Below are 24,973 nucleotides of genomic sequence, written 5' to 3'. Positions count from 1 at the left end.
ACCACAGAGGCTGACTTTCCTAAGACTTTGCCATTACCTTATGAGTCTTCAAGTCTTACTTACTGGGATTACTGGTCAGCGCAAAAGGAGCTCACCCAAATTAAACTCAGGGACCTAAATGGGTACAACTTATACAAAGCTTCCTCCTAAGGCTCTCTGGGAGCTCACGAACGCTTCTCTCTCCTACAGCAAAAGGGAAGGGGGTTGGCCAAAGGTCCCCGTGGTATCTGCACACGGCATGGCTGCCTTACCTGCGGCTGGCTTCACCGCAACTTCCCGTGTAGGTAACCCTGGCCCGGGGCTTTAGAAAGAGCGCCCGCCGCCTAGGACTAACGCGCAGTGTTAAACCGGAGAGGGCAGGCGTGCCTGCGGAAGCCCTCCATGCCCTAAGTCAGTGGACTTCATGTGGTGACCTTATCACTACTATTGGTATCGGCATCACCGCTGCTCCCTCCTACAGCGAGCATTTTAGGAGGCTTTGGTCAGAGCTTTCTCTTCTGCCGGAGTCCTCCCCAGACAAGTGGCCGCCTGGACCTCGCTCCCTACGGGCTGCCAGCCTCACAGGAGGATGGCTCTCCGGCCCCTCCCCCCCCTTTCATTCTTTTATTTCAATTCGAAGCAGATGGGAACCTTGGTTTCGTGTTTACTACCATTTTTTTTTAATCATACTTGTGAAAGAAAAAACTGTGCTATCTCACCACATATTTACATAATCATGGGCTAATTAAAGAGCTACTGAGAAATATATGCTCTGATTTCCTATCCTGTTATACTCTGACTGCTATTGTTTGTTGTGGTTACAAACATGAGTATTTACGGGGAAAACACTGAGTGATCTTTGGGTAGATGGACACTTTCCCTTGGTGACATCACTGGAAAGAGGCAGAGACACTGTCTCGCTTAGGAGCGGCCAAAAAGTACGAGAGTCATATTTGTAATTAAAATTTTTCTAGTAGCCACCTTAAAAATGCAGAAACAGATGAAATAAACTTTCATAATTCATTTTCTTTAACCCCAAATACTATCATTTCCACATGTAATCGATATAAAAATTAAAATCGTTTGCCTTTACTGAGCCTCTGAAAGGGAGCAAGGGACACACTTAGAGCACAGCTCAATTCTGACCGACCACACAGCAGCACCCACTAACCACCAGGCTCCCAGGCTAACAGATAGGACAGAGCAGGTCTAGGTGACAAGCTCCTTGATGGGAGGGCCTAGTCATATTTTAACTCCAACGCCCCACGCCCCAGGCTTCCAGGACATTTCTACTGCGGGGCTTTGCCCAAAGCAAGCCCTCAGCAAATTTCCTCACTGAACTCAGGAATGAATGGCTGGAAAGACGGGCTGTCACTCACAAAAGCAAGCAAGCAAGGCCAATATAAGCTTCTTGGAATAACATTTTGTGGGTCTCATACTTTAAAAAATTACAAATGAACATCATTGCTAAAAAATCCCACAATGTTCACTCACCCTCATATCACCCCCAAAGCCACACCATACACAAAGAGAAAAGCAAGGTTAACTGTCCTCCAAAAAAGAAAAAAAGGGGGCTGGGGAGAGAGAAATCAAAAACAGTCCTAATGAGATCTCCATAATACATCACCACAATGAATCATCCAATACTATTTAAATTACCTCATAGGCTTGATATTATGTAAGAAGTTGTGATGTATGCTAAGACACAGACATAACTTGAAAAGGAATTAAAAACTAAGATTTCAACCAAGTAATCTGTGGAAAATGATGATTTTTTCCCCCTCAGGCTTACTAAAAGCATATTTTACTTGGTGGTTTAGAGGCTTAATAAATGCAAATTACATTTGCCTTTCACCTAGTTGATACAAATTAACTTGCTCAGTCAAGATAACCACTTAAAAATAATCTGTAGCTTCTGAAGCCACAAAATTGCACTATTTATAGAACTAATATACAATACAGATCAGCCCAAGGAAAGATGGTAGCTCCTTCCAACCTGTGGTACAGAAATCATAAACATCCAGTTCCTTTTGACACCAACGCTGTCGTCCCCTGAAAGACGACCCAGACTGCAGCCACTTGTCAGCCCCGGCTTTCTCACAAAGCTCCAGAGGCATTCCCTTACCCTCAAGAAAAGGAAACGAGCAGCCTCAACAGAAGTTTATGAAATTGCAAACTACTTGGTGTATCTTCATTAAGACTGTGAAATGAACTTCTAAGGAACAGTCAACTAGCGCTAAAGGAAGGCACTTATTGGTTTTTGCTAGTTCTAAATACGCTTTGACCAAATGGATTCCAAGGAAAAGGCATCTCACTGTACCGGCTCTCCTGTTACAGCTCCTGTCTATTGGGGTAGGGGGAACTGAGGTGATTCAACCAACTGTAATAGCTCCATGGCCATAGTAATTGACTTTTTACCTTTAGTGAAAAATCCTCAGTTAAACAAAACTTGATTTATTCAACCTAGCAGAATTTCCATCACATCCCAGGCTTGATGAATCCACGGGTCTATGGTCACGAATTAAAATACCAGCATTCAGCTAGCTCTTTACAAGATTCTTACAAAACATACAGCTAATAGCTTCATTTATTTGGCCAAGAACTGGCATAGTATATTTAGTTCTTAAATTATTACATTTACTTTTAATTTTCTATCTGATTGAAAGCTGTTTGTGCTGTCTTTTACATGCAAATACATAGTGCTTTTAAAAATCTCCAAAATGGCAACTTTTGAACATTTAAACTTCGGGGAGAAGAAGTGGAGACTACATGAATCGAAATTTATATCATTACTTTTTAGAAGATTATTTTTAGGTTTATCAGTTTACTTTTCTCCAGAGGCAGCGTGTGCCTCTTTAGTCATCTGAAAAACTGTTGACATCTTTTGAGTTTTATTTTGTGTCAGTTTTTCAGATACTGTCCAATTATAACACAGACCTTTAAACAGAGTGGAGCCTATGTGAATACGTGTCACATATCTTTCAGCAATTCGACAACGCTGATGACAAATTTCATATGGCTGACAACCTGTCACTTGCTAAAATAATTAGTTTTGTACCTTAACTTGTGACTTTCATTCACTCAGTAAATCTTTGCAGAGTCTGCCCTGTGCCAGCGTGGCTGGGCCCTGGGTCACATGGAGCCTGCAGCCGGCCTCCCAGACGCTCACGGTGCCGAGGGGCCGCTGTCCTGTCGTTGAAACCTCTCCCTCCAGGCGGCCTTTCTGCATTTCAGATAAAGAGCACCGGCATTAACACCTGCAGACCTGGGTTCAAATTCTGACCCTGCCTCCTAGCTGCTCATGACCTTAGGCTACTAGATTCGTCCTCTCTCTGCCTTGATTTTCTCATCCCTTACACAAGGATAACAATTTATTCTACAGGGTTGCCGTGAGTCAAATGAAATACCGGAGGGAAAGGGAAAGAATCTGGCACTCAGAAGCCCCACAGATGTCAGCCTCCTTCCTCCAATTCCCCTTAAAAACACATGGCTTTCTGCACTAAATGGACACTCCAGTTTTGAAGCAAAGAGATAGAGGAACTGGAAATCTTAAACATGTATTGCTGTGAAAAATAACTGGGAGTTATATGTAATAAGGGCTGTTGTAACCTGAAAGCCTATCACCAGCTTGGGCCCCAGCCCAAGTTTCTCTAACACGTGACCCTTTTTTGGTCGATGGTTAGGTTATTATTTGGTCTTCCCTATTAGAGCTTTGAAGACAGTTCTACCATGCCCAAAACAGGAGCTAAAGCACCAGAGGGGCAGAGCCCTTCCATCTGTGGGTGATTCACTTTAGAAGAACTGCAAGGTCAGGAAGGAACTAACACAGTGGACAGTCAAGCACGCCGGGCCCAGTGCTGGTGAATCACGCGGACACCTCTTTAAAACCCACACCGCTCCAAGATGCAGATGTCATTGCCTTCTACCTTCTACAAAGAAACCCAATGTTCAGGGAGGCTAGGAAAGCTGTCTGCAGTGACAAAGGTATAGGTAGCTCAACATCATTTCCCGTAACTTCTCTCTTGACTTGCGGGGTCATTCAACTCCTCAGCTTGGCAGATGTCTGGCTGGGTCCTCCTTCGAGCTCCTCTGCCTGTGTCTGTGGTCGGACAAGGCCCCTCTCCCGCGGGTTGGAATTCCCAGTGTCTTCGCTCCACTGACTGCTCCGATCAACATCTCCAGGGTTGCTCAGACTCATGGACCGCTCAGGATGTCATAATTCCACAGATCATCTCAGTTTTTGTTCTCCTCCTCCTGGTATCTCTAAGGGGTGACCAGGAGTAGTGAGTACTGTCCCTCAGTGTTGATGACCAGCTCTGTTTCTTCTGCAAAGCCCTCAGAAATTGCCGCTCCAAACAGGCTAACACTCTCCTGTGCCTCACTGCCATCTGGATGCTGCCCGCATGTGCCTCCGCACTGAGAGCAAGTTCATATAAAGTGCCTTCCGGGGCACCGCAGAGTAGCTGCTTTCACTCTTGGCATTGCCCACGCACAGGTCGTATAGACACCACAACCCTAAATCCTTTTCACACATTCCCTGTGTGGGACAACAGCACACGGAGTACGCAAATTTAGCGCAGACACCACTCTATCACTCGGTTCCCTAAGGAAATAAACGAAAAGTGACACTGGAGTAGAGCAATAAGCCAAAAGTCTCCCTCATGGTCACCCTTCCATGCTTCAATGTGTGTCATAACGAAATAGTATACTCATCAAGTATATTTTTATGCTTTTTATTTTGGCTTTTAGTTTAGTTCAGTTCAACAAACAATAATTAAAGCATCATGAGCCAGGTACAGTGGAAGTACTAAAAAACCTTACAGTCAAGTGGAGATGGCAGGAATAACAATTCAAAAGTCCGTGATTAGAAGGTAATATAGAAGCACACCCAGGGAGCTGCGGGCACTCGGGGTGGAGCCACCATTCCCAGCCTACGGGTCCAGGGAAGGCTTCCTAGGACTCCTGAGCCTTAAAATAACCAAAATACACACAGCCACAGTTACTGCATCCTCTACTGAAGAGAAGTAACTAAAGAAATTCCATGAAAAGTTATCTTTGCAAAAGAGACAATCCTACGTCCAAAAATTAGGAATGAACCCACCTGCACTTCCACTTCACAAAAGCAATCCACCTTAGCTTCTTTTAAGTAACCCATTTATCCCTGAAATTGCTAAGGATGGGTCTGATTCTTAAATCATAACCCTTTTTTTTCCCCTTATTGGTGACATCCTCTTCTTTCTGACTTTCCATGTCAATTATGAATTGTCGATATGTTCTAATTTATGGAGATCAGAAGCCAAGTAGATTATCCAAAGAGGTAAACCCTGAAAAGATTCACATAGAAACAGCAATCTCTAACACTCCTGTCCACAAAGAAAGGTTTACAATCAAATAACCAGGGAAATGATTTATTATTTAATAAAACCTTATTTTCCCCAAATTTCAGTACTTTACAACCAATTACATGTCTACTAAGCAAAATCAATAGGTGAAATAGAAAGGAAGAGCCAGTGAAAACAGCTAGTGGTAAGTTATTTTTATTCTTAGAATTATTAGACCTTTACTTCTTCTTTAAAAAAGCTGTAATCTTACAAAAAAAATCAGCTGTTTATACAATTCCTCATTTCTTTTAAAAACAAGTCTCAACACCTGTCAATAGGGCTTTATTATTTAAGCTTTACATATTAGAAAAGAAATAACCCTCCACACATTTAGGTATGAAGAGAAATAATAAAATGGCTTTTGGCAGAAACCACAGAATTATCCCATTTCCTGTCTTGGTTGTAAATAACAATTTACCTAAATCGCTGAAAATAAATAGCTTTCACATTTTGACTAAGTGTCTTCACAGCATACAGAAAAAAATGGAGTTTGCTGCTGACCTACAATGAAGTACAAAATCATTGCATTTGAATATGTGACTCCAAAATGCAACGGAAGCCTTAGACATATTTCATGATAATTAAGGAATAAGAATTTGCTCAAATGTATCTTATAAATGTTTTAGAATACTTTTCTGGATAAAGTAGAAAAAGTCTTTGCAATGAGAATTTCTCTGTCCTTATTAAAATCATTGCAGTTTAGTCCTTACTAGCATTATAAAATGAGTGGCCAGTAGTGGACAATTCTGGTCACCTCATTTGGTTAGAGCATAGTCTACAGATGCTGAAGCTCTTATCCCATATGGACCATTTTATTCTCACGGGAGTCACTTAGCTCTGCTTTGAACCATGGCTGCAAATCATAGACGTTCTTTTTAATGTGGTCGGGCCTTGGTAAATCCTCATGACAGTAGGTAGATTAGAGACTGGATCATGACAAGTCAAACCCTGAACAAAACAGAAAGCATCCTTTAACAACATCTATGTTGTTACATAGATACGTGTACACCTGGAACGCAACATGCAAGAGTGAAAATAGCTGTGTGGGAGGGATGAGACCTAGAGGGATTGTTTTTCAAAATGTTCTTTAATATATGCTTTATATCATCTTTAAATTAATACAAAACATTTAATGACATAAAAAAATGCCACTGCTACGGAAAAACAACCCAAAGGCCCACTAATGATAGGTTATCAGATTAGTATCTACACAGAATACAGAAATGTAGAAAAGGGGGAAGATAGAGTTATATCAAACTAAAAATATATTCACAGATTAAGTTTATTTTTGTCATTGAATAAGGAAGAATGGATTTCATTTTTAGAAACCTCCACTATGGCTTTCTTCTTTTCTTTCTTTTTTTTTTTTTTTTGATTTTCTGGTAAGAGAATATGCAGCTGTGGAGTAGCTTCTCTCCTTGGAGGAAAGGAAAGAGGAGAAAGTTTGTCAATGCAGCGGGAGCATCAACCCTGTGGATAAAGGAAGTCACTTCTCCCTGCACCAAGGGGCTCACAGGTAACAGGGAAAGACAAGACACAACCGCCAGACACCAGACGCTAAATTACACCAGGCAGGCCCGGCCACCCCGCCCCAGGCCCTGCTTCCAACACCTGCTCTTCACTTCAAGATGCCTGAAAACCCTCTGCCCAGAAGTGTGCATTTCTGTCCTGACTTTGGGCCACATTCCTGGGTTTTGATAAATACGGTAGGTCCCAACTGCTGCCTTTATGGTAACAAACATCACCCATGCGTCCACCAAAGACACATCTACCCCAAAGCAGGAAAAGGAAACTAGAAGAGCGAGCCCTGTGAACACCGTGTCTCGGAAGCGCTCACAGGATTCTCGGGGGGATAATAATGTTTCCTAAAAACTTGCAAAAGCCTAAATCAACTGGTAATATGAAAAAGAGGTCAGAGGCTGGATGAAGACAGAAAGGCACCAACGGAGAACGGGTCTTAATTTTACAGTCTGGGGAGAGATCTAGCATGTGGTACAGCCCCCTGAATCCACGGGGATTCACGGAGCACCTTCCAGGTGCTGGAACTTTCTAATGAACATGAAGCAAATGCATTCTCTGCCTCAGATGTTCCTCCTTGAAACTGTTAACCAGAAAACATATTTTTAGAAATGAGTACCCTGCCTACTTACAAATCTGAAGTGGCATAAGTTTATAGCACAATACAAAAGAGGATAATTTGGGGTGAAGAAAATAGAACATCTAAAAGAAGCTTTAAGATACGATGTCACCACACACCTGAAGTGAATAAACTGCTATAGTGAGATACTAAATTTCTGTGACAGAAAAGTCACAAATGGCAATTCACAGGGTTACACATACTTACTGTCCAACAAAATTTAGCAAGCAAAAGTCCTTGCTAAGAATAACTTTCAGAAACTAAATTCAAGATGCGATTCATCACATATTTCTTGTATAAAAAGCACTGGGAGGGGCTTCCCTGATGGCACAGTGGTTGAGAGTCTGCCTGCTAATGCAGGGGACACGGGTTCGAGCCCTGGTCTGGGAAGATCCCACATGCCACAGAGCGGCTAGGCCCGTGAGCCACAACTACCGAGCCTGCGCGTCTGGAGCCTGTGCTCCGCAACAAGAGAGGCCACGATAGTGAGAGGCCCGCGCACCACGATGAAGAGTGGCCCCCGCTTGCCGCGACTAGAGAAAGCCCTCACACAGAAACAAAGACCCAACATAGCAATCAATCAATCAATTAAAAAAAAAAAAAAAAAAAAAAAGCTCCTCATTTCCTCCTCAAAAAAAAAAGCACTGGGAAATAAAGTAGATGGCAATTACTTTTCTACTCAGGAAAGAGAACCTCTAAGACGTAAAAGTTAACAACTAAATTAACCTTCAAGTATGATCTTTGGCCATGCTGCAAACAAAATATAAATCGTTCAGAAGATGTACCTATGTTTGAACCAAATAACCAAACTCATAGAAAACTTCCTTACTCTTTTAAATTCCAGATAATGCCCCACTAATATTGAAACTACTCATTTCTCATAGACAGTGAAAATGAGGATGGAGTCACAATTTTAATCATAAGATTATTGTTGGCTTTCTTTTTCCAAACACTCAATATAAAATTTTAAAGTATATTATTTTTTAAAAAACTAACTGATACAAAATTTGCTTAAATTAAAATGGAAAGTAAACTGGGGGTGGGGGAAGCATGCTATTTTCGTCTTTGCTACTTGATCTGTATATTATCAATATTATATTATTTAAATAAATGCATTTCCAGCAAATACAAATCATGACAACTGTAGTTCAGATGGGTTTGATAAAGTTTACTTTTTCAAAGTTGTAGTTCAAACCAAATGTCAAATAGAGTTCATGTGTGCGAAACCCCCTGGGAGGAGGGGAATATACGCATACAAACTAAGAGAAACAAGAGTTCATGCCTTAGACTTAACTGAGGCTTTTAATCACAAAATGAATGTGGCTTGTGTGCCCTATAGTATATAAATCACATAATCAGGTGATTCTGAAATATGAGTCAAATTTATAAATTCCTATTTGGGCTTATAATGGTCCAGAGGCATACCAGCCAAAAGTAAACAAGGCAACAACAAAAACAAATTGCTGATGTTGTGAAAAAGTAAACATTCCAAAAACAAGACTTCATCATTCCTTAGAATTACATTTTCTTGACAGTTATTCTCTTTGGGCAAGCATCCTTGCATTAGCTAAAAGTTCTAACAGAACAGCCAGGGCTGACCAAAAGAAAATTATACATGAGTTTTCCTATGCTTTGGCAAAGGGCACAATCTGCTTTCTTCTCTGCCAACAAAACCTCCTAATGTGAAAAGAGTCATTTTCAATAAGTTTCCAACATCTAAAAATGTTGCTAGGATTCTGGGCTTGTTGCACTGACACAATGTTGTCTGGCATCTGAGCGCACCAATGCCTCTATGGTGAGAAAACTAATGAGCTTGTAAGGCTGTCCTTACATCATCACATCCCTGAGAACCTCGTGGCTGCCAGCGCTTCCCCCACAGTGAGAACATTTTCCTCCCTTTGGCGGTGATATCTAGACTGGACCTAAAGCACTGAACTGCAGAGAAAGGAAGGCAGGCCTCTGCCCACCCCCTTTCTCTACGGCCCATTAGACCCTCTCCCTTCTCTCTCCTCTCATCTTACTGGACTGAGAGTTCCCAAGTGGCAACTAAGCATGAGTCATAAGAAAAATGAAGCTTCAGCTTGCTGTCACTGGCTGCCAGGGCAACGCATCATTAACTAATTTGTGCGCGTTGATGGAAATGAGGCCCCCTGATAAAGAAGTCAGAAATCATTTTTAAGCTGTCTTGCAGCCATTCATTTTAAACCTTCAAATGAGTGTGGTTGTTTTTGGTTAACTACCCTCTTACCAGCAATAAAAAATGTAGGATCTTCATTCCTTCTTCTGTCCTCTGACTACATTCCAAATACAAGAAGAAAAGCAATGTCTGAGATCGTCCAGGAACTGGATAATCAGCTCAAAATAATCATGCACTGGCTGAATAGATTCCTAACACATGTGTCAAACATAAGGCAAGGGCTGCTGGGGGCCGCAGTGACTTCTGCTTCATTCAGGCCTGCAGAGGGCCAGGTACTGGGCAGGGATACAATGTACAATACGGAATGAGACACAGCTTTCAACCCAGAGGCTGGAAGAAATACCTAGGTGGTAAGTATGGGAAGAGAGGTCTACGAAGGGGCCGTGATGATCTGGATACAGGGAGGCTCCTGAGCTCACGTCTATTGGATAATGGATCCGAATGGGTAGAACTGGAAGGAACTGGCAAGAAAGGACATTTCAGGTGAAAGGAACACCGTAAGAGTGGAAAGGCTCTCGGGATGCCTGTGAAGGGCACCTAGTTTGCGTGGCCGGAGTGAAGGCTGGGGGAGAAACAGTGAGAGCTTAGGTAGAAAGGTGATCTCAGGAAACACGAGCGCCAGCCCAGGAGAACAGGACTTTGTTCTATGATACACTAGTTTGAAGTCTTTTCCCTCTAATCAGGGAAAAAAGGAAATACGAATCATAACATAAAGTGACGTGAAATAATTCATTCAATAAATACATATTCGATGGCTATTCTAATACCTAGTACAGTGCCTTGAGCTTGGAGGACGTGAAACCTTTCTGAATAAATGATGTCCATCCTGTATGAGGCTGAGCACCAAGACGCCAGACACCACAGGGCTACCATGATGCCCAAACACGGATTCTACCCTTAAGGTGCTTCCCTCTGTTATAGATGGGCCCATCCAGAACCAAGAGGCCGAGACTCTGCCTGGTACCAGTGAGAGTAACCATTTTAGAAGGAAGTGATCTATGATAAGTCAGCCTCCCAAATGCCACCGTGGTGGGGGCCAAGGGAAGACTCAGAGTTCAAGAAGGAGCTAAAGGGCTTCCCTCGTGGCGCAGTGGTTGAGAATCTGCCTGCCAATGCAGGGGACACGGGTTCGAGCCCTGGTCTGGGAAGATCCCACATGCCACGGAGCAACTAGCCCGTGAGCCACAATTACTGAGCCTGCGCATCTGGAGCCTGTGCTCCGCAACAGGAGAGGCCGCGATAGTGAGAGGCCCGCGCACCGCGATGAAGAGTGGCCCCCGCTTGCCGCAACTAGAGAAAGCCCTCGCACAGAAACGAAGACCCAACACAGCCAAAAATAAATAAATAAATTAATTAATTAATAAAAATTTTTTTTTAAAAAAAGGAGCTCAAGACTGAAATAAATAAACCCCACAAATAAGGACAGTATTTTCCTCTCCTCCACCTTCCCACTCTCTGTCGAAGGGGAAACGGTTACCTAACGACCTTCCTTCCTCTGAGAGATGACAACATTCCCTGAGCATTGTGGTGACGGTTAATTTATGTGTTAAGCTGGGTAGGACAAGTTTTGTCAAACACTAGTGTAGATGTGATTAGTATCTGCAGTCAGTTGACTGTAAGTAGAGCTGATTAGCCCTCACAATGTGGATGGGCCTCAACCAGTCAGCTGAGGTCTTAAGAGCAAAGACAGGTTTCCTGAGAACAAGGAATTCTGCATCCAGATGGCAGCATGGAAAATCTGACCTCAGACTCAAGACTGCAACATCAACTCTTCCTGAACCTCCAGCCTGCTGCTGGCTGGCTCTACGGATTTCAGACAGGCCAGCCCGACAATCGCTCAAGCCAGTTCCTTAAAATCCATCTCTCATTCTCTCTCTCTCTCTCTCTCACACACACACACACACACACACACACACACACACCGCCCCCCCCCCCCATTGGTCCTGTTTCTCTGGGGAACCCTGACTAACGCAACTGTGATCTGACCGTGGCCTCTTTCACAACCACCCCCTGGTCCTCCAAGCTGTCTGAGAGGTCCAGGTTACTCCTTCTCCACTTGCTTCTCAGAGGCAGCCTCCTCGGTGGCAAGGTTCCACCTGCCCTCTCCAGCCAGCTCGTCCTAAGATGGGCCTTGAGGCACCGTCAGGCACGGCTGCTCCAGCCCACCCAAGCCATCCCACCAGCCGCGATCAGCCACACCAGCCCCGGGGGGAGGGGACCCGGGCCTTCCGAGGGACTGGCAGTGGCTTTCCCGCTGGCGAGTGGGGTTTGGAAGAGGCCAGCTGCCCCCAGGCCAGGGCACGGTGCCTGGAAGAACTTGCCCCATCCGCTCAGAGCACCTCAGTTCAACGGCTTCCTTTTCCCCATCAGTCACCCCGGACGTCTGACCAACCAGTCTCCAGCCGCTCGGTTACGGGCACGTCCTCCAGCCACCCGTACCCCTGGCACCTGGGAGAAGCTCCACGGACTCCAGAACGTGCCTGTGTCTGAGCAACACACGGCCGAGAAGCCCCTCTGACAAACCCCACCCTACCCAGGCCTCTAGGACTTTTCTGCCAGTGTGAACAGTCCAGAGAGCCACATCCTCTGGACTCTGTGAGCTGGGAGTCTGATCTTCACAGGGGTCCAAAACTACTACAATGAAAGCTCCCGGTAAGCGGCTGTCATGCTCCACACTGGATACTGCAAAAGCAGCCGAATGCACTACCTGAGAGCGCAAGGGGCTGAAATCTGAGCGCGTCTTCACTGAGCGCGATGCCTTGATGGAGTGAGTGGGGGACTGAATCCCAGCCTCCATCTCCCCTCATGACTAAGGGAAAGCCACCAGGACCCCCTGGCGAGCCCACCTCCGACAGGCCCCGTGAAAGGTCTGTGTGTATACTCAGTGTAATCTGACGCTCATGAGCAGAGCCTGTTTTGTCCCTTGAGACCTTCTGGAGGAAGGGCGCGCTCTCAGAGCCCAGGTTGAGATTCTCCATGATGCACTGCCCCCACCCCCCGCCGTCCCCCAGACAAGCCAGACCTCCTGAAGCAAGCGCCCTTTTCTCCGCGTGAGCTGATCTCCCCACGTGAGAAACTGTAATCAGAGAAAGGCCAGCACCGGAACTAGACCCGGACAGAAGCAGGGGCCTCTGGAGCAACGCCAAGTGCCCCACTGCAGACCTCAGCCCTTTCCCTCTCCACACACTCAGAGTCTCGTGAGGACAACTGTGAACATTATTCAATAAGCATCTATTATGCAAAGTGAGACACAACTGCATTTTCAAAGGTTATTAAATCTTAGCGCTATGGGGCAAGGACTTTTGGACTTAGATTTCACTTAGTAAACAATATAAGGCTCAGAAAGATAACGCTGACCCCAAACAGGAACTCTTAATGGCAGCCACAAGAGGCACAAAGTCCTGTGGGAACTCAGGGTTGGCGGGGGGGTGGGGGTGAACCACGGCCTTCGGGTGACGACAGTCTGGAGCTCTCAAGAGCACCTGACATGCTTGTCCAGCTGCTTCCCAGATATTTCTTCTTGGTGGTCTCAAAGGCACCTCAAGCTCAGCATGTGGCAGACTGGACCCAGCTGGTCCTCCGGCGATGCTCCCTCCTCAGCAAGGGTTTCACCCCCTCAGGCCAGAAGCTCAGGAGCCTCTCGGACCCATCGTACTTCCTCCCGTTGTTCCTGTGCATGTCGCCTCCTAAATCCAGCTCCGACTCATCCGCTTCCTTCCTCTCCACACCATTACTGTGCCTCTGGACATAACGGCCTCCCAGCCTGCCACTGTCACCAAGTCCTGCCCTCTAGCCCACTGTCCACTGCAGCTGTGGGATGTGGTCTTGACAGCGCCTACTCAAAACTCTTTGACACTCCCCTTCCCTCTCTGGGTAGAGATAAGACTCCTTAAAGAGGCCCACAAGGCTCTGCAGGTGTCCAGTCTCACCCTCCCCACCACCCTCTCTGATACCCCCAACCTCCATCATGTGCTGGGCTCTGCCTTCGTTGTTCCATTGGCCTAGAAAGCTCTTCCCCTCTCCTCCCCTCTCTGCTTAGTTTAACTCCTAGTCAGTCTTCAGATTTCAAAACAGTGGTCACTTCCTGGATCTCCAGAATTAAGTCCCATTCTCTTATTATATGTTCTCTCAGGCCCATGGACCTCGCCTGTCCAACACCTGTCATCATCACAATTTTATATTCATTGTCTCATTACGTGATGAATGTCTGTCTCTCCCACTAGACTCTAAGCTCCTTGAGAGTAAGGTAAGTGCTAGACATTGTGCCCAAGTGTCCAGCACAGGGGCAGAAACTTAGCAGACCCTGAGTAAAAATGTACTGAGTGATGAGTATATGAAACTCATTCGGGCCCAGGTCACAGAGAACAGTGACAGCAGCGGGAACAGCAGCTGGGTGGGGCCTCTTCTCACTCCCACGTGACTCTTCTTGATCACATTGCAGGGTTCTCAGTATTTGTAGAAACAACGGTCTTTAAATTCATTTTTTCTTTTCACTATCTTAAACATAATTTAAAAATACTTAAGAGATACATAGATTTCTGGCAATTTATGTAGTTACAAAATTCATTCACTACATATGGGTAAACTTAAATATTGTAACTTTTTTGTTCTTTCCGTCAAACACTTTCATTGACTAACTACAATGTTTCCACACAGTGCTAGGCATTAGGAATATAAAAATGAGTAACATGTCCCCTGCCCTGTATATTATGTGGGCTTTGGAGCCCCAGCACCCAGGTTCATTTGATTACTTTTTTGAGTACCTGCTGGAGACACAGTTCAATAAGACTGCTTCTACTTCTAAAGAATTCACAGTCAAAAGGTCAAGTAAATGATTAGTAAAAACATAACTTTAACATAGAGTCAGACAGGCTGTACTCAGGTACGTAGAGGTTGCTGGCACAGGCTTTGAACCTGCCATTTTATTATCTGATTTTATTATCTATTCATGAACTAATAATACACAATTTACTCTTCTCTCGAGATAAGCTGTTTTTTTCATCTTCATGATTAGGATGGCCTGTTCCTTTTTTTCAAAGTTTGATAAGATATATTGCCTCAAATACTTAAATATGTGTGTACATACAAATGTGTATGCGTGTGATCGTACACACATATATTCTTTACTTTTTACTACTAGATCCAATTATCTTTAGGAATCAAGAAGAGGGAGATTTTAATACTTCGAGGCATTGCTTTTCAAATCTCTTATTCACTATTTCTTCAGCTTAGAAAGGTCCCCAGTAATTCCTTTCCATGTCAGTTGTTCTTGGCTTTATTTTTCCAAGCAGTTTTAATTGCTTTTGCTCTCTTCACCGTTGCATTTCTTTGCATAAAACTTCGCAATATCGAGTTTGATCAGTAGTGGGCAACGCCACAGGGCAGGGTGAGGGTTATGAAAATATCATTGAGTAGATCCATGCCTTTAATTCTCTTCACTAATTACTTATAGCTAGGTTATTAAAGTCAATTGACTCTGAATTATTCATACTGAAGAACTGTAATAGCATAAGAGTCAAACATGAAAGGTCTGGGGAAGAAAGATCCTAGGCGGGGCTGCTTGTGATTGCGATGAGCACCCAGAGGACCTATCACTGGGTCCCAAGCACGTGAGCGGCTGGGGTCCGCCCTCACTCAAGGATGGAGATGCCGCGCCCTGACCAGCCCTCCTCACGAGTATGTCTCTGCTGGCCTAGCGCTGCACTTCAAGTCTAAATTAACTGACCATACCGTTCAAAATAAATCTTTTTCCTGTGTTTATTTCTTTCTTTCTTTATTTTTGGCTGTGTTGGGTCTTCGCTGCTGCATGCGGGCTTTCTCTAGTTGCGGCGAGCGGGGCGGGCTTAGTTGCTCCGCGGCATGTGGGATCTTCCTGGACCAGGGCTTGAACCCGTGTCCCTTGCATTGGCAGGCGGATTCTCAACCACTGCGCCACCAGGGAAGTCCTATAATCTCTTCTGTAACATCTCTTCCCTTCCATTCCTTCAGCTGACCTTCTACGCCTTCTACATCAACTGCCACAAAAGGAAAATGTCTCCTTTGTGGGCACCATGCTTGTCTATCTCCAGCATCGTCCCGGGACCGCCCAGGACCCACACAGATGTCGGATCATCCCTACAGAATCACCGTTCACCACGCCCATCATCTGAGGTTCCTCCCAGCAGGAGCGGACCCTGGGCACCTGGACACTGCAGCATCAGAGGGCTCGACTCCTGCCCAGCAAACCCCTTACCCACCTAGTGGTGGGCCTCAGCTGGGCAGCCGTGAGGGCTGCCTCAGGCCTTTGCCCTTCCCCACCTCTTTCCTTCCTGGGCTTTAGATGACTGCCCCCGACATGCCTGAGCAGGTCAGGACTTGCACTCCCTCAGGGGGCTTCACCTACTCTTCATTCTCCTCCCTACTGCCCTCCCCTCATCTCAGCCAAAGGCCTTGGCTCCTGCTTCACCAGAGAGGAGGGGCACCTGATGGGCACGCATCCTCAGCTTCCATTCTCCTTCTCTGACTCCAGTCTGGTTGGAAATGCCACCCTCTCTGCTCTGAGGCTTTGCCCCCACCTGTGCTCTGGACCCTGTTCCCTTCACACACCTTCAAAGGGACACCACTGCACCAGTTACCCTGCAACCAAACCTTCAGACTTTCCCCTGCCATTGGCACTTTCCCTCAGCATTAAACTTCCTCAGATCCTGACCATATTAAAACAACATAGACCAAAAAACGTTTCCTCCACCTCGCGTCCCACTGCATTTCCACTTGACATTGAGTCATCTGTCTCCTCCGGTAGACTGTGCTCTCTGAGGGCAGGGACTGCGTCTTATTCTTAGTCACATTTCATAGCTTAGCAGGGACTGACACACAGTAGGCCCTCACTAAGGATGTGCTGAGTGAATAAAGGAGTGATTGGAACATATGGAAATGTGCAGTGGAAAGGTCTCTGGATCTAAGAACACCAGCCTCTAGTCCCAGCCTCGACATTTGCTAGTGGTATCAGCTGTCCCTAAGTTTCTGTTGGCTTCGATTGTGAGAAGAGAAAGTCCTGCCAAGATGCTCTCTAAGGCCCCTTCTGGCATCAGCCTTCTCCGACTCCAGCACCTTCTAGCCCGAGATGGTTTCCTGTTGTAAATGTTAGAAGGTGACCCTAAGAAAAGGGGCAGGCTCTCCACTGAAACAAGCGGGCAGACACTCTGATAGCAAGTATTTCATCTAGAAAACATTTTTCTAAATTCCAAGAATGTTAGGCCCTGGCCTATGTTACTAACAGAAACTTTTGGTATTTCATTGAATATAGATGATTGGATTATTTGAAATCTTAAGTATTCAAACTGTGACGCCCAACAATTAATCGATAAGTAAGTAGTTACTGAAATTTCCCTCTGTATAAAAGCGGTCACCAGAGAGGACAGAACAGGGGATGAGGTCTATTCCGACCCTCAAGAAGCTTATAGTACAGTTGGGAAACTATGACTCAAATGTGTTTTCAGAAACGGTAGAAAATGGAAAGGCTTCAGAAAAAGGGAAGGTGAGGTTTATGCCCAGGGGATTGCTTATTTATCCACCTAGATGGAAAATGAACAATATTTGATTCAAGTGCGGGGTACTGACTTTGGACCTAGATTCACAGAAATGCTGGTGGTCCCCGACAGCTAGGCAGGACCTGGGATGGCGTGACGCAGACAGTCCTAACAGGAGGATAGTTGAGGCTGAGGCCTGAATGAGAGAACGTGGCCCACCCAACGTCAAGTGGGAGACCGGGAGAGGGGCAAACTCCCAAGGGTCCTGAGAGTCAGGGCCAGGAGCTAAAACTAGCATCACATGAAGAAGGGACCGCTTGATGACATGTAGCTTGACTACAGCGGTGTCTAGGAAGTGCCATCAGATGGTGATGACCCTGGAGAGGAATTACTGTGGGAGGCCGGGCAAGGTGAGCCAGACCAGGGTACTAGCTCGGTGCTGGGAAACCGCCATCAATCAGTGCACGACCCCATAAAGGATAACGGGGTGGGCTGATTTAAGAGACTGCTAGACTTTTCAGCTAAAACGCTAGTAAAGGTGGTGTCATTTACAGAGAGCAGAATAATGGTAGTGCTTTGCTGAAAAAAGAATTTTTATGAACGAACTAGTTTTATGGAGAAGATGATTCTTTTCACCCAAAGAATCACAGGTCCTAAAGTTGGAAAGGACATTATAGTGGAACATCTACATGAAAAGTTCTGAACACAGGTGGCTATGGTATTGGTAACCAGGCAAGTGACAGCCTACCAGGGATGGGACTGTACTAAGAAAGACTTGAGTGTAGAAGCAATACCTGCTGCTGTGAGAGCTCTCCAAGGGGGGAACATCCACAGGGGAGAGTGCAGACCTGAGGGCAGAGCCGTGATGAATGCCCACAGCCAGACAAAGAAGGGAGAGCAACCGCAAAGCCAGCCGGGAAGAACTGGCTATCAAGGCAGGAGAAGAGTTATGATGGATAATGTGAGAATGACCAGAGGTAAAAAATTTTCTCAAAGGGCAAAGTCAGCGGCATCAGCGTTGTGGAAAGGCCAAAATGAGAAAGAATGAACAGGAGACCTCTGGATTTTGCAACATGAAGATCGAGGGCAGCACAGAAGAAAGAAGTTGCTTGGTAGCTTGTGGAAACAAAAATCAGCTGGGAGAGGACAGGAGACAGTAGGCACCAGCCTCCCGTTCAGTGTGTTTTGTAGTAAAAAGGAGCAAAAAGAGAAGAGGCATCAAAAGGCGCAAATATTATGACAGAGGTGGCGAGGTGTGGGGCTGGATCCAGAGGGGTGGAAGGAAGATCCTGGAGAGAGTGGGGGAAAGCGTGGCCGCAAGAGCTGCAGCGGGTGAGGGTGATGCCCTCAGGTTCAGGTGCAGGGGGAGCACCGGAGCAGAGCAGCCTTTCCCTGCATGTGAATGGGAAGCTGGAAGGATATTTATATAGGAAGCCAGAGATGGTGAGGTGCTGATGAGGATACAGGTAGAAGTTTGGCTTTGGTAGTGGAAAACAATACAAAGATATCTCATCTCAATCAAAGGGGCAGGGAGTTAAGGGGGTAAGGTCTATCCATAGGGGGCAAAGCTGTTGGGAACCAGAGGCCTCCTCTGGCAGCTCCCAAGGTCCACCTTCACCACTGCTCCTGACACAGGCATGCGTTCTCAACCGTAACGCTTACTGAAGACAAATTACCAGCTTAGTTAGAGCCCAGAGGCGTGCAACAGGGTAAGACAAAAACTGATGCATGAGTTTAAACGTGAATAAAAGTGGAAATCTTGCAAAATTACCCACAGTGACTTTACTTTTTCACACACAAGAGTCTGACATCATTATTTTAGGCCAGTAACTTTATTGTTTCTTCTTTATAATCGTCATATCGGGAATTTAGCTCAGTCATTCAAAGTGTCACTGATTTCAAGTATCTGCCAATGATTCCTAAAGAAAACATTGCCTTACCTATCAACTAAATTTCAGGGAATACACTGCAGATGAAATTATTTTTTTGTTCCTTTTGCTTGCACTTTTAATTTGCTTTATTATAGTTTTACTTCTAACATGGCACCCACATTTACTGTACACAAAGCACATTTTCAGATATCAGAAATAAAACATGGAAGCATGCAAACACTGAGTATGTAAGCTATATTGATGGGACATTTCTACAAACCCTGCTTTAAAATCTAGCTTCACAATTACCTACAATTAATGGTTTATTGCTCCTCCTTTTCGAAGCTTGGCTTTTAGTTAAAGTTTTATGGTAGCTAGGCACTTAAGGAATGGACAACTAACAGAACTTCTCAAGAAACATCAAGTGCCACTGAGTGAAAATTATAGTTTAATATTGTATGAATTATAAGCTACTTTTAAAAAAATATTTATTTATTTATTTGGCTGCGCCGGCATGCCGTCTGCAGGATCTTTCGTTGCAGCATGGGAACTCTTAGTTTTGCCATGTGGGATGTAGTTCCCTGACCAGGGATGGAACCTGGGCCCCCTGCATTGGGAGCATGGAGTCTTAGCCACTGGACCACCAGGGAAGTCCCCAAAAGGTATTTTAAAGTTCATCAGGTACATTAAATGAAAATGAAAAATCAGCTAAAAATTTAAACATTTGCACTGATCTTTTTAACTTTACATGATACTTGTGACCCATCATAAATAACAAATTCTTCTAAGACTTATTTCTAAGTCTACTATGAAAAACACAATGGTGCAAACATTATAAGTTTTATTATGTTTAGCAGGAACTCCTATGGAGTTTTTTAAAGCCTGCGCTAATAATAATTTTACCCATACAATTCCTTTCTCAGATAAGTTAAGTATCCACCTTGGAATTATCTGACCCGCAGAAGATAAACATCCATGAAATTAGCACTAGTTCACTGAAGTAAAAAATTACTAAATTGTTATATATGGTGGCAAATGTGAACTAGACTTATTATGATGATCATTTTGCAATGTATATGAATACCGAATCATTATGTTGTACACCTGAAACTAACATGTTATATGCCAATTATACCTCAATTTTTAAAATTAAAAAAAGAAATTACTAAATTGTAATTATTGGACTTCTAGCAAATTAAGTTATCATATTACTACCCATTAAAAATAATTATATGAACGCTGTATACCTGTGAAAAAGAGAATCTGTGGGCAAGCTCCTCCAGGGCAGTCATTCTATTTCACATGCTTATTATACTGCTGGGCACACCACCAAACACAGAAAGGAAATATCAGTGCAAAAGTAGTATCTGAGGGTTCCCCTGGTGGCGCAGGGGTTGAGAATCCGCCTGCTAATGCAGGGCACCCGGGTTTGGGCCCTGGTCCAGGAAGATCCCGCATACCACGGAGCAACTAAGCCCATGTGCCACAACTACTGAGCCTGTGCTCTAGAGCCCGTGAGCCACAACTACTGAGCCCGCATGCTGTAACTACTGAAGCCCGCATGCCTAGAGCCCGTGCTCCGCAACAAGAGAAGCCACTGCAATGAGAAGCCCGCGCACCACAACGAAGAGTAGCCCCTGCTCTCCACAACTAGAGAAAGCCCGCTCGCAGCAACGAAGACCCAACACAGCCAAAAATAAATAAATAAACAAATTTATTTTTTAAAAAGTAGTATCTGATTACAGTGATAGCATTTTTTACCTTTTAAAATTTATTTTTATCAAAATTTGCTTAAAGGAATTCATGTTTATTGTAAAAATCCAAAATTATAATACATGTTCAAAGGTAGGTTAACTATTTCATATGTACTTCTTCAAAAAAATTTTAATGCATGTAAATATGTGTGTGTAAATGTGTACACACACATCCCATTCTTTACAAAAAATGGGATCATACTATACATAGTATTTGCAACTTGTTTCATTCACTTAAAAATGTGTCTTTGACATTTTTCGTGTCATTATCCATAAAGCGCCCCTTTCTTTTTAAGGCTTGTATAATAATTCCCTTGTTTGGATATAACACAATTTATTTGGCCACTTCCATACTGATGGATATAAGGATTTTCTTCTTCTGATTTTTTCACTATTATAAACAGTACTCAGTGAAATCCTTCAGTACTTTTTAAAAAAATTGCTGCAGAATTAACTCATAGCAGAGAACTTTCTGAATCAAAGAATATAAATGTTCAGAATGTTAACACGCATTGCTAAATTGCCCATCACAAGTTGCCTACCACTGCTATCAGCAGCAGATTAGAATACCTATTCCCCCCTTGTTCTCTCCAACACAAAATGTATCCGTCTTTCTACTTTGTCCCCTTGAAACTATTTTAAACTTCATCGAGTATATTTTAGATTAAATCTGCCACAATCATTTAATGTACTTCTGCCTTTATAATTAGATATTTCAATATTAAAGTTTAGCACTCACCTGATTTTGGGTTATATACATTCTAGACGAAAGAAATAATGTGGTGAGAGATGCTTCCAAAGGCATACATTTTATTATTAGATAAATCATCACTGTAAAAATAGTCAAATATAAAGAATAAAATGAAATTGTATCATCATTCAAGAGATACTGCTTTTATTCTATACATATATCTAATGCACATATATTGTTTTTCTCAAAAAGTAATAACATATACTATTTTATATGCTGATTTATTAAATTAACAGTAATAATCTCCCCCATAATCTCATAATCTTAAATAGTCTTTTGAAGAACATGATTTTTTTTTCTAAATTTGTTTACTTTATTTATATTTATTTTTGGCTGTGTTGGTTCTTTGTTGCTGCACGCAGGCTTTCTCTAGTTGCAGCGAGCGGGGGCTACTCTTCGTGGCAGTGCACGGGCTTCTCATTGCGGTGGCTTCTCTTGTTGTGGAGCATGGGCTCTAGGTGTGCGGGCTTCAGTAGTTGTGGCTCATGGGCTCCGCAGTTGTGGCTCGCAGGCTCTAGAGAGCAGGCTCAGTAGTTGCGGCACACGGGCTTAGTTGCTCTGCGGCAATGTGGTATCTTCCCAGACCAGGGACCAAACCCACGTCCCCCGTGTTGGCAGGCGGATTCTTCACCACTGCACCACCAGGGAAGCCCAAGAACATGATTTTTAAAGCCCACATAATATGTCTTCATTTATTTAGCAGTTACTATTGGATTTTTACTTCTGATTTTTCATTATTATAAATTATGCAGAAAATTTTATTTGAGTACACCCCTGAGTATTCTGTGAGGTTACAGAGATTCCTAAGAGTGGCTAGAACAGGTTCTTTGTTTTAAAATAATGAACCATATCTTTGCGACATCAAGTCCTTAGGTTGTTATCATCTGTTAGATATAGCCCCATCTATGGAGGTGACTCTTTACTTCCTTAGGATAAGACAGGCACCATGGCTGGGCTGAACTTTATATTTATAAATGTTTTTTTCTAATTTTTTGCAATATTTTTCATGACTTTGAATACCAGTATATTTGACTGACAAAGCAGTAATCATGGAAAGACTTTTACCATACTTTTCTCAGAAATCATCAAATCAAGGACAGAAAACTAGGGATAAGAGCATCTGAATAAACTTCTACAAGCATTAGTCTTTATTATATTCACAGAAGTGATCTTGAATTAGGCCACAAATGAGCACTCAAAAACATTCTCAACCCAGAAAACATCCAAGCCAAATAATCTGACAGATTTATATAACCAAAAGAATCCTATACATGTAGAAATTCTAAAACACATTTCCAAAAAACTTTTAGGTTAGAGAAAAAAATCAAAACGGAAATCAGTAGCTGTTCAAAAATGAACCACAAAACCATTAAGCTGCTGGAAAAATAACACTTAGGAAAACTTACAGCCTTAACTGCCTGTTTAGAAAATAAGAACAATAAAAAATAAGTGGCCAAAATAGGCACATGAAAAGATGCTCAACATCGCTAATTATTAAAGAAATGCAAATCAAAACTACAATGAGGTACCACCCCACACCAGTCAGAATGGCCATCACCAAAAAGTCTACAAACAATAAATGCTAGAGAGGGTGTGGAGAAAAAGGAACCCTCCTACACTGTTGGTGGGAATGCAAATTGGTACAGCTACTATGGAGAACAGTAGTGAGGTTCCTTAAAAAACTAAAAATAGAGTTACCACATGATCCTACAATCCCACTCCTGGGCATATATCCAGAGAAAACTCTAATTTGAAAAGATACATACACCCCTATGTTTATAGCAGCACTATTTACAATAGTCAGGACATGGAAACAACGTAAATGTCCATCAACAGATGAATGGATAAAGAAGATGTGAGATACACACACACACACAATGGAATATAAAAGTATATTCCATAAAAAAGTATGAAATAAGCCATTAAAAAAGTATGAAAAAAGCCATAAAAAAGCCATAAATTAGCCATAAATAAGCCATAAAAAAAAGTATGAAAAAAGCCATAAAAAAGTATGAAATAATGCCATTTGCAGCAACATGGATGGACCTAGAGATTATCATACTAAGTGAAGTAAGCCAGACAGAGAAAGACAAATATCATATGATATCCACTTATATGTGGAATCTAAAAAAAAAAAAAATACAAATGAACTTATATACAAAACAGAAGCATACCCACAGACATAGAAAACAAATTTACGGTTACCTAAGGGGAAAGGTGGGAGGGATAAATTAGGAGTTTGGGATTAACAGATACACACTACTATATATAAAACAGATAAACAACAAGGATTACTGTATAGCACAGGGAACTATATTCAATATTGTGTAATAAACGATAATAAAAAAGAATCTGAAAAAAGGATATATATATACATATATATATCACATATATATGAATCACTTTGCTGTACACCAGAAACTAACACAACATTGTAAATCAACTATACTTCGATAAAAAAAAAAAAAATTAAGTGGCCTAAGTTTTCAATTCAAAAAAAACTAGAAAAAAGAGAAACAAAACATATAGAAAAGAGCAGTTAATAAAGGTATAAGAAGAGAGAGATGAATGAGAAATCAAAATTCAAAGAAAATAAACAAAAATTGTAGTTGATCAATAAAACCAAAACCTGCTAATTTTCAAGGACAAATGAAACAAACACATCTGTGGCAAAATGAATTTTAAAAAGACAAAGAATAGAACTGTTATTTTTAAAATTCAGAAAAATGTAATCAATTTAATATGAATAAATTAGAAATAAACAAAATAGCCAATTTTCCAGGAAAATATAATTATTATAATTAGCTCAAGAAGAAGAAAACCACTGAGACCACATCCTAGAAAAAACTGAAAAGGTAGTCAAAGACCTAGCCTTTGAAAAGGCACCAGGCTCAGGTCATTTTAGGTGAATTATACCAAATTTTCAAAGAATAGGTAAATGTTATGTTATATAAACTATTCAGGAACTTAGGAAAAAAAACAGAAAGCCACTCAGCTTATTTTATGAGTTGAGCACAAGCTTTCTCGAATTCAGGACTCCTGACACTTTGGACAGGACCATTAACTGGGGGGAGAAAGAGGGGCTGCCCTGAGTATTGCAGGGGTTAGCATGACCCTGATACTCAAGCCAGACAATAACAAATCAAAAAAAAAATCCCACAGATCATTCACACTTACGAACAAAGAGCCAAAAGGCCTAAATAAAATAGTGGCTAATCAATTTATCAAGAACAGGCAGAATTTATTCCAGAAATACAATGGTGCTTGATAAGAGAAAATTCCATGAAGATAATTACTGTATTAACAAAATAAAAGAGAAAAATCCTATGATTGTGTTAATTATTGCAGAGAAAAGATGTGATAAGTTACAAAACACATTCATGGTTAAGACTCTT

The 24,973-nt window shown here is 42.8% G+C and overlaps 1 protein-coding gene across 1 annotated transcript in view; it reads right to left on the bottom strand.

Annotated features, from left to right (window-relative positions):
- The window catches only part of PLCL2 (phospholipase C like 2), a 192,942-nt gene that overhangs the window by 99,482 nt on the left and 68,487 nt on the right, over positions 1-24,973 (bottom strand). The gene's annotated exons all lie outside the window — the stretch shown is intronic.

This window comes from Balaenoptera borealis (genome assembly GCF_965194805.1).
Source record: "Balaenoptera borealis genome assembly, chromosome: 5".
Classification (NCBI taxonomy): domain Eukaryota; kingdom Metazoa; phylum Chordata; class Mammalia; order Artiodactyla; family Balaenopteridae; genus Balaenoptera; species Balaenoptera borealis.
The sequence above is the reverse complement of the archived record's forward strand: the minus strand, read 5'-3'. Positions and strand labels throughout refer to the sequence as shown.